This window comes from Perca flavescens, chromosome 9 (assembly GCF_004354835.1).
Source record: "Perca flavescens isolate YP-PL-M2 chromosome 9, PFLA_1.0, whole genome shotgun sequence".
Taxonomy (NCBI): Eukaryota; Metazoa; Chordata; class Actinopteri; order Perciformes; family Percidae; genus Perca; species Perca flavescens.
In genome coordinates this window covers 10,418,479-10,428,737 of record NC_041339.1, presented here as the reverse complement: position 1 = coordinate 10,428,737, position 10,259 = coordinate 10,418,479, and positions in this window count along the sequence as shown.

The following is a 10,259-nucleotide window of genomic DNA, read 5'->3' as shown; positions in this document are numbered from 1 at the left end:
CGGATCAATTCCAATGAATGATTTTGTAATTGTTTTAATGAAAGTCATACAATTTTGCTCATTGAACTTGCTGAACATATTCTGTCTGCTGAGAAAGACTTTTGAAAGCTCCAGCTTTTCAAATGTGTTTCAACCATGTGTCAAGAGGACCGTCAGTTTTGACTTTTATCTAAATTACTGTTGCGCCCCCTCCTAAAATTAATCAATTTCATTGGAATGGAATTCCTGCTGTTTTAAGCAAGGGTACAAAATACTGTGGAAAAAAATCTTGGTTATGCTTTACATAAAAAATAAATGCTTATAAAGGTATTGGCTCCTTGATTTTCTGAATTTTATTTTTCAGTACGAAGAAATCCAAATGCCCAGATGAGTGAGTAAAAGCAGTAATCACTTTCCAACTCAGGAGGGCACTGTTTGTCTGGATGACCATATCTGTGAATCTGTGGATTCAAAAACCTTATGGATACATAGACAGTAATGAAATAAGTGTTCAGATTTTATACTTAAGAAAAAGTAGACATATCACAATGTAAATATACTCCATTAAAGGTCCTGCATTCAAAATATACAAAATAATATGTTAAATGCACAGAAGAAATATCAGCAAAATGTAATTAAAGCCCCTGAAAACATTGTTATTCATGACTAAATAGTTTGACCAAACCACCCACCAACTGTCATCAGATTCTGATTCAGTTGTTGCTAAATTCTGAATGGCACAGGGACGTATGTGATACCACTGCATATACATACAAATGTAAAATGAGATTGCTGTGTTTGAAATGTCTGTATTATTGGATTTTGTTGTATACAAACTGTTGGCTTGGCTAAAAAATCTTTTATATTTGGTTTGATAATTAAATGATGTACAGCAGTGGCTAATGGCGTACAGTGAGGGGCTATTAATGTATATTGCTACTTGTATCGTTGTGTCAGGAGTTAAAATGTTCCAGTGTGAAATCTGACCCAGTGTCTGCTGCTTTACACCTGCAATTTATCTTAGAGTAGCAAGTACATTTATTTAGAGGCCATGACTAATGATCCATTTCCATGAATGAATATCCTGAGCAATCTTCAGGTCAGGTGAAGATACTGCATGGCAGTATGCTGTCAAGGCATGTGGGGAGCGGTTGGCAGTGTTCAGAGGCATACATGTATCTCAGGTCACTGATATCACATTTCCATTTATATTTAATTTGCTGAACTACAACAACACAGTAACAAGGTGTGTAGAAGATGGCCTTGTATACATGTAGTCTCAGCTCTAGTAGATGAGCTTAGGATCATAGTTTAAGTTTTATTCATTTTTAAATGTACTCTCTGATGAAAGTTAGAGTTACAGTATGTGTTTTTGTGAATTTAGCTTAAGGTTTATTACATGTTGATATGTCCTGATAGAACACAAGGTACAGTGGCATTAGTTTGTTCTTTTATTGAATGAAAAAAACAGGAATGAATAAGATTGACTGTATCATTTCAGTCTTACAGCAGATAGCGCAGTATTTATTTATGGGGCAGTCTAGTATACAAACAAGCAGCAATCCTAGGAGAGCGAGATAAAGCCTCTCCATTTTCCCTTTCCATCCCATATTTCCATGGTGACCTCTTAGAGAGCAAGAGTTTCTAAGTGAACTATTTATCCAGCCGGCTTCCCCCGGAGGCCTCCGCAGACTGCTCCAAGCTCTCCTGTCTGCCCAAAACCTCCCCAGGCCCCACTGTGCTTGTCAAGAAAAACTGCCATGTTTAGGGCCTCTCCCACGGGTCCTGCTTCAGCTTCACTGCTGCTTTCTGAGCCGGGCAGATGAATTTGATTTTAAGATATTTTTATATTTAGTCCAGATTTGCTTTGTGATTGCTGCTTTACTATTTGATCTAAAGGATATCAAATGCATAAAAATGTTTTACATACTCAGTTTCAGTACTACGGACACCCTCTAATTTAGCCATACTCATTTCACCATTTTACAGCACCCACTTGCTTATGTTGTGGGGCTTACAGTCATCATATGCCAAAAATATTTACACCAAAAAGCATTAAACCGCTTTTCAGCATGCTGTGCATCTACTGGTATATGTGGGGCAAAACAATGATTTACAAATTTTCATAGTGACAAACACCAACCTGATTATTTTGGGGGGACGCAACTGGAAAAGGTAGAGAACCACTGTAGTAAGTAATGATATTTCTCCTTGAATTGTAGCCGAGTTTAAGTGTGAAGCAATAATTGGATATTCTTAGTACTATGCTTACATTACGTGCAGTACTTGAATGGGCGTATTTTATATCCCTGCAGTCTTGAGGCATTCATTTATCTCATTTTCCTGCAGATCCTCGCCTGATGTCCACAGATCTAAAGTTTTAGTATTGTATTGTAGTCCTTCTGTTTTTATCTCCTCATGTTATAACGAGTTATTGTCTGATCTGTTGATGAGGACATTTTACATTGTCTACATATCCTACATACTGTATGATGTGTTTTCATGGATGAGTAGATTTGGTAGTTTTAGTGTGCCGGTCTCAACCTTCTCCGTTCAAGCAGAAGTTAAGAATTTGTTTGTTGCTATGCAAATATCTAATCAAATCGCTAAGTGCAGTGCTAATTACCTTAAATGGGTTTACCTGTGTCTTTGCAAGTTAATAGGCTTCTGTGCTGCATATATTTGTGACACTGATGAAAGCAGGATGACTGTGCTTCGTCTTCTTCTTGTGTAAATAAGGGGACTTGCTGCAACCCTCTCCAGACAATCTCAAAAGCTCAGCAGATTAAACTGAAACCACAGGAGTTAGTGGAAAAGTAGGTTTACTAGCGAGGCTGAGGTCAATTTACATGAGGCATTCTTTTTCTTCTTCTCTCACCAATGATCAATCTAGAAGTAGAATATCTTTTTTTATATTTAGGGGGGAAAATATACCCCAGTCAACTGAAAGCTAATGGAGATGGTGGTCTCACAAGGGAAAATCTTGACCTTGGCCCCTTTTTGTAAAAAGCTTTGCCCCTGTATTAAACAATTGCAGGGAGGGGCTGTGAGGGTGCAGTCTGAGTGTGCAAACGTGTTTTGAGAACATTTGTTTGTGCTCAGGCAAAGGCTGTTGCAATAATGTAGTCCAGTCTTTTTCACATCTTTCAACATGGCGCAAAGCTGCTTTATCTGCCTGTGTACTATGAGGTGAAAGCTCCCTAGGTGAGACAAAGGCCCAGGCCAGCCGCCTCAGTGTTTCCTGAGCTGCAGCATCTGTCTGGCATCGAGCAACCGCTGGGGGAACTGCATCAACAAATCCATACTGCCTGGACCACGCAGACTTCACCACCGCCTGCTTAACCTTTTGTAAATCGGCATTTTGATGACAATTCCCAGTGTCGAGTTGTTCCCAATCAATACACACAGAGCGGACGCCTTAATAGACACAGATAACTGCTGCTTGCTTGCTGTTTCTCTGGGCTGTGGAGACTGACACCCTGTCTAACTCTGATCAATAAGTGGCGCGGTGCACAAGCTCAGCCCTGCCCACTTTGCTATCACACACGGGGCTTTGTTTGCCCCAGCAGCGGGGTAAAACTGCCCAGCATCTCCCCAAGGTAGATGAATCGGAGATGTTACATGTGAACTGGCTGTCAAAACGATTTTGTCATCTCCCCTTCTCTCCGGTGTTTAAAGATGCTGACACACTGTGTTTGGGGTACCAATGTCTTGTTTGGAAGTGATGGAGGCTTTTAGCCTCTTTTTTTTCAAACTCCCTTTATCCGTTTAAGTTCACTCAAGTGATAGAATTTCTATTTCACCTGCCACAGATGTCTCCTGGCACATTCTGCCCACTCACAGCTTCCTTTCAGGTCATCTGATCTGGACCCTTCTTTGAATTTACACTCTTTGCAACTTAAAACTTCATGTGGAATCTTTTCTTTAACTACTAGTTATGAAGATTTTTTGTTGTTGTTTTCTAACAAGTTAATCATTTAACTTAACCTACTGTAATATCAATTTTGGTAAAAATCTTTTAAAAAATGCCCTATAGATTAAGCACATTTTTTTGACGCAAATAATCAATAATTCTTTTATAGTTATTTCAGACGATGTTAAGTGAATATCAGTGGGTAGACAATTCTTAGTAAAGATAAAATACTGAGTAAAGAAGGCCAGATCAGATTCAGCTTGGGATCATTAATTTTTCAGAGGATGCCAGAGGGAGAATGGGAGAGTCATTGACTGCACTGCTGGGATCCATTTCCTTTGACTTTGTCATTTTGGAGTAATCCTACCGAATGCAGACCTTTTGGAAAGTGGCTTGTCTCTAATGGAGTGATTGGCAACATTCTGGCACGTGATAAATAGCTTTTGAGATATTGGGTTAATGTTATGCTTTAAAAATATGTGGGCTAATTATTCAGTGATAAAATAACCTTTAATTCATCAAAGAAATAGTAGGGAACCAATTAAATTTTTTTGTTAAAAACACCTTTTCTCCTGCAAGATTTTTCAACATAGACATATATTTATAGTAATTATTTCCCTCCTTTCTAGCTTCATCTTCCCTAGCTATGGCCCAGTGTAGACCTCTGGGGCTGTGGAAGTACTTACCATCCTACTCCTCTATGCTGCGATCCCCACAATGTCATTACTCTGCTTTGATCCTGCTGCAGTCTGACACATGACCACACAGACCCCTGAATGGGCATTAGTGCAGGCTTCAGCAAACCCAACATCTGTGCCTCCCAGCACTGCCACTGCTCAAATCATTCATTAAATCAGAACACAAAAAGTAACTTTACTTGAATGCCTCGGCATAAATATTTGATCATGGCTGAGAATAAATCTTTGTCATTTTGTACTCCTTCCTCTGGCTGCGGGCTCCTCTTATAGATCTTCCTCGCCTCGCTCTCTCTTCGCTATTTGGACACAGGCACATGCTAGGCTTGGTCATTTGTGAAATGGATCTTATGAATTTTTTAGATAGATTCATAGCTGCAATCAGGCCTGGTTAAGACTGTATTATAAAGTAACATGTTGTGCTGCCATGCTCACTCACAAATCATATGCTGTTTGCAAGGATAATATAGGCTGAAAAAAGGTTTTGTGTGTTTATTTGATGGAGGCACTAAATATCCCTCTGTTATAACGGATCTTACTACGTCATTTACATTTTGGCTACACAACAGTGGGTTGTACCCTAAACGGTTTGTTTATTTTATGCATATAGTACCTATAAAAGGATTTACTCATTCATTTAGAATCAAAGTAGATTAATGGGGCTTTTTGACACTGATAAACAGGAAAAGTACAAATACAAAATGCATGTGTGCATGAGTAATTACCTGTTCCAAGTCAGTATCTTAGATGCACCTTTGGCAGCAATTATAGCCTTGAGTCTGTGATAGGTATGCACATCTGGATACTGGATTTTTCTTTTTTTGTCAGGTTGCATGGGGATCGTAAGTGAACTTTTTCAAGTCCAGCCACAAATTATCGATTGAATTGAGATCTGGACTCTGGTCTGATTTGGCCACTCAAGGACATTGTTGTTTTTAAGAGTAGTTTCCTGAGTAGTTTTTGAGAATGGCCTGCTCTAGGCAGATTTACAGCTGTCTTGGCTTCACCAGTGATGCTTTAGGTGTGTCATAATAAAGGGTGGGATAACTCATGCAAACATGTTGGCTAAGATTATAAATAATCTAGATGATTTGTTAGAGATTAATTTTCTGACATTTGCTGGGTCTTTTTCTGTTGATCAGTGTCAGAAAAAGTCCCATGCAATCTACTTTAATTCAATATTATAAAACAATCAAATATGAAAACTTCCAAGTGCTGTCGCTTCTCTCATTTTACTGCACAATTAACAGTACAGATATATTCTCGCAGTAACTGAATATCATGCTAGGATTTGTGCATGGATCTCACAGCTTAACATTCCACACATCCATTTCCCAGTGATGTAAAACCTTTTACGAGCGAACAAGAATATCAACTTCGTACTAAAAGGCAACAAAGCTCGCTTTCTTGTCACTTGTGTTCAGAAGATTTCCCTTTCATTAGTTTTCTTTCCCCTGAAGAGAAGAGAATCTTTTGTAATCAAGCCTTTTAGCTAGAGTGGATCCTTTTAATGTCACCTTCAGGATTCATGTGTTATTAGACATGACTTCAGATAAAAGACGCAACCAGGCCAACAAGGCGAAAGCCTGGTTTTGGAGCAGAAGCAATAAAAGGATTGACACAGGTTATTTTCGTACAGCTACAGAATATCAAAGGATATGTGTAAAACCACCCAGATAGCAGGGGACTGTGATACAGAAACAAGTTCTAAGTGAGCAGCAGTAGAGCAGCCTTTTTTGTTCCTGAGTGACAGCTCACATCCAAATTGTCTAGTGATATGTAATGCTAAATGAACCGCGTAAACATGTCTTTAAATGAGCGGACAGCCTTACCAACCCCCCCTCTTTCATCAAACCTGTGGGTCCCAATCCCAGCCATCCCCCACACACCACCACCAGTCCCCCATGGACTCACGCTGTTCAGGGCCCCAGACCCTCAGAACAGAGCCCGGCTAATGGAAAGCTTTCAAGGCGGCTGGAGAAAAATGTCGGCTCTCATTTTGGCCTCCACCGTTTTTTGATGTTGTGATGGTGTGTGTGTGTGTGTGTGTGTGTGTGTGTGGCTGTGTGTGTGTGTGGCTGTGTGTGTGTATGTGTGGCCAGTGTGTATGTGTGGCCAGTGTGTGTGTGTGTGTGTGTGTGGTGTGGCCGTGTGCGTGTGAGTGTGTGCATGCGTGTGTGTGTGTGTGTGTGTGTGTGTGTGGGTGTGTGTGAGTGTGTGAGTGTGTGTGAGTTTGTGTATGTTTGTGTGTGTGTGTGTGTGGGGGGGTCATGTCTTTAGAATCACACACACACAAGCACAAACACCTTGGGTTAGCCATTTTAAACAGGCCTGAAAAGTGAAAACAACAACACTTTCTGCCCCCTCCCCCTCCACACACTCTCGCCTGCATTGGCCTGCATAAATGTGTTATATTATGTTGGGCTAAAAATATTATTATTAATAAAAGTAGTAGTATTAATTATGATAAATTTAATTTAAAGAGCACTTTTAAAATCAAAATGTTACAAAGTGCTTTACAACATTAAGCCGAACAAAGACACGAAACAACAACGAAATACAAAAGATAAATATAATATATTTGATAATAATTTGATATATTTGGGGCAGCAGTAGCTCAGTGAGGACTTTGCTTGGGAACTGGAGGGTCGCTGGTTCAAGTCCAAGTACGGAATGTGAACTGGTAGCTGGAAGGGGCACTTCTACCAAACTCCCAATTGCTTGAGGAGCCTGTCTATTGGCAGCCCCCTTGCTCTGACATATCTTGATTAATTGTGTATAGATCCTGTTTGGGCATGTGTGTGTATTTTGGGCCTGTGTGTAAAATGAGTAAAATTTCAATTTAGATTGAAAATATTGAATTTCCCCTTAAAGTGGCTATATCTAACTTTAGTTTGTGTTGATTCTAGTAACCGCTTTGGACAAAAGCAGTAGTGTTCTCGCACGGTGCTTTATTGCCCACTGTAGTACGGAGTTAGCATTAATGGAAGGTGATGTCCCCATCTGTTAAAAGCCCGACTGAAGTTGACTCACGTTTTCGCCCGTCATCTGTCACTTTCCCTTTTGGCTTTTAATTCTTCATTTAATTTCCCTCTTTTCTGTGATGGCCCTGCTCCAGTATCAGCCTTAACTACAACAAATAACTTCTAAAATAACATTAAAATACAATTAGGCCTGCTACCTTTTGCCTGGCTTGATACGCTAACACAAGCTTTTTTCCGGAGTTAAAAAGAAATCTGTGACCCATCAGAATGTGTTACTGTAGCAACACATTCTGCAGCAAGTCATTCTGTGACTTGAAGGGAAAAACTCCCAGGCAGAGGCTTTACTAAAAACTATATAAAAATAGCGTTCTTTTCACTGTTAGTCTTGTTTGCTGCTACAGGTCATTTAAGACCATTGTATGAAAAATGAATATGAAACATTAAAAAGTTACATATAGTCACTTTAATAAATAATTTCTAATAAAGATATGATTTCTTTCTTTCTTTCTTTCTTTCTTTGTCTTTTTTTAATGACAACGGTGGACAAAAACATCTGGATAAAATGGGTAAAATAAAAGAAAAACACTAAAATTAGGGGGAACTAAAAGTGATTTAAAAGAGCTTTGTATAGTTCAATGGTGTAGTTAGTTGCCCATCATAGTTAGCAATCACATTTATAAATCATCTTTAATTTGAACAGGCAGCCAGTGTTCAACAGATGTTATATAATCCCATCTCTTAGTTCTAGTTAAACGCCTGAGTTTGGATCTGCAGCCTGCCTATTGGGTTTTTGATTAAGGTAGGTGATAATTGCATTGCAATACATGCTCAATTAAGCTGGGATCAAATGTTATACCACGGTTTTTAGCTATAGCTTTAATGTTGCATGGTCAGAATCCTAGATTTGTCAGATGTTAAGGGTTAATAATAAGAATATCTGTCGTGTCCAGATTTAACTGAAGAACATTGGTTGCCATCTAGTCTTGATGTCAGCCATACAGAGTTTATACAAGCTCAATGAGTATTATTGTAAGGTATACCTATGTGTCAAATAAGTAATTTTAACTAATAATAAATACCTAGAGAGAGTAAAGAGAAAATAAAACATATTACCTATTTTTTAAACTGCTTATCCTGTTAACATTCATGGCAGGACCATACCCAGAATGCAATTTCAAGAGTTAGGGAACACCCTACACCCTAGACAGGGCTGCTAAAACATCACAAGATACTAAATGAAGTCACCTGAGCTCATTTTTTGAAACTTGAAATAAATTGCTTCATGGTGTAAAAAAAAAAAAATCTAAAACAAAAGTAATCAGCAAACATGCCACACTGTAAAAGTATGGTGTGTGTAGAGGCGGTTCGGGGGAAGACTGGTGCAGCCGTGGCTGGCACTCCAGGAGGAAGCTTGTCATCCCAAAGAAGGTTGTTGGCTCTCCCCACACGTGTTCAGCCAGTCAGCTGCCTCGCTGATGTCTCTTGTTATTATTTTCCTCTCATTCTGCTGCCTTTTCTTTGCAGAGTCATGAATAATTTGTGTCTACGCCTTGTTGCTTGATGACAGCTGTGCAGTTGATTTGCAGTCTGTTTTTCAGATCAGGTGAATAATGAATAAGCCTCTGCAACAAAAGAGCTATGTCCTATATGTGCCCTGCCTCTCTTAATCTGTCCCAGCTTAGTTGGCGTGTCAACCACTGAGAAGGGGACAGGTGAGCAGGAAGGTCTCTCTGATGCTAAAAGTTTCCTAAATAAGAGTGCATACAGAATGTTTTATTTGATGTCTGTTCATCTTCCACTTCTTACCATCCTTTACTGTATCCGAGCATATTAATCAGTGCTTTCTCTCCGAAGCTTGCTGTTAGTAATCCTGTGTCTGTCTCAGGTTTTCCCTTTGTCACTCGTCAAACCTGTGTGAAATCTGCTGATCAGAGCATACGAGCAAATACCACATCATTACAGTATACACAACTGTTCTGCAGGCCCTCAGGGAACAATCACATTTGCTCTGTCTTCATGGTGTCTTCCCTATATGTGCTATTAACAAGTACAACATTTGAATCAGATAAATCACCAGATGTTGTTGATTGTAGATATTTACTCTTGTTAGCTGTGTGGGCATGATCTGGATCTTTATATTATCTATGAGGTATTGCAAGTTATGTTTTGTTCAGATTCTCACTTTAGTACATCAAGCTGAGTATCACAGTTTGTAAACCAGGAGGGGGCGTCTGGTTTCTCACGCTTTTGCAGCATCTCCCCTACAATGTTTGGGTTCTTTTCAAGAGTTTTGTTTCTTTACACGGAAGAAAAACTCACACCTATTTGTAAAACTCTTTATTTATATTGATAATTTATCTGTCATGCTTAAACAGTAGAAGATGCTAAAACATCTAAATCAGAAAAGTGTGTCTCTAGAATCTCTCTGTAATTATTCATGTTTAATTTCATATTAATAATGAATCATCCAAAACCACAAAACCCAGACTCTGAACTTTCTAATCGCACAACAAGAAAAATGAATCCAGTCATACCTCTGGGTGTATGCATGTGTGCACAGATGAGTGTGTGTGCACTTATGGACCAAGATGCAGGCCTAGATTTTTAGCCTTAGACTGCAATGCTCTGATTACTCGCCCACTCTAATCGATTGACCCATATTCTATTCATATTTGATATGCCTCGGGG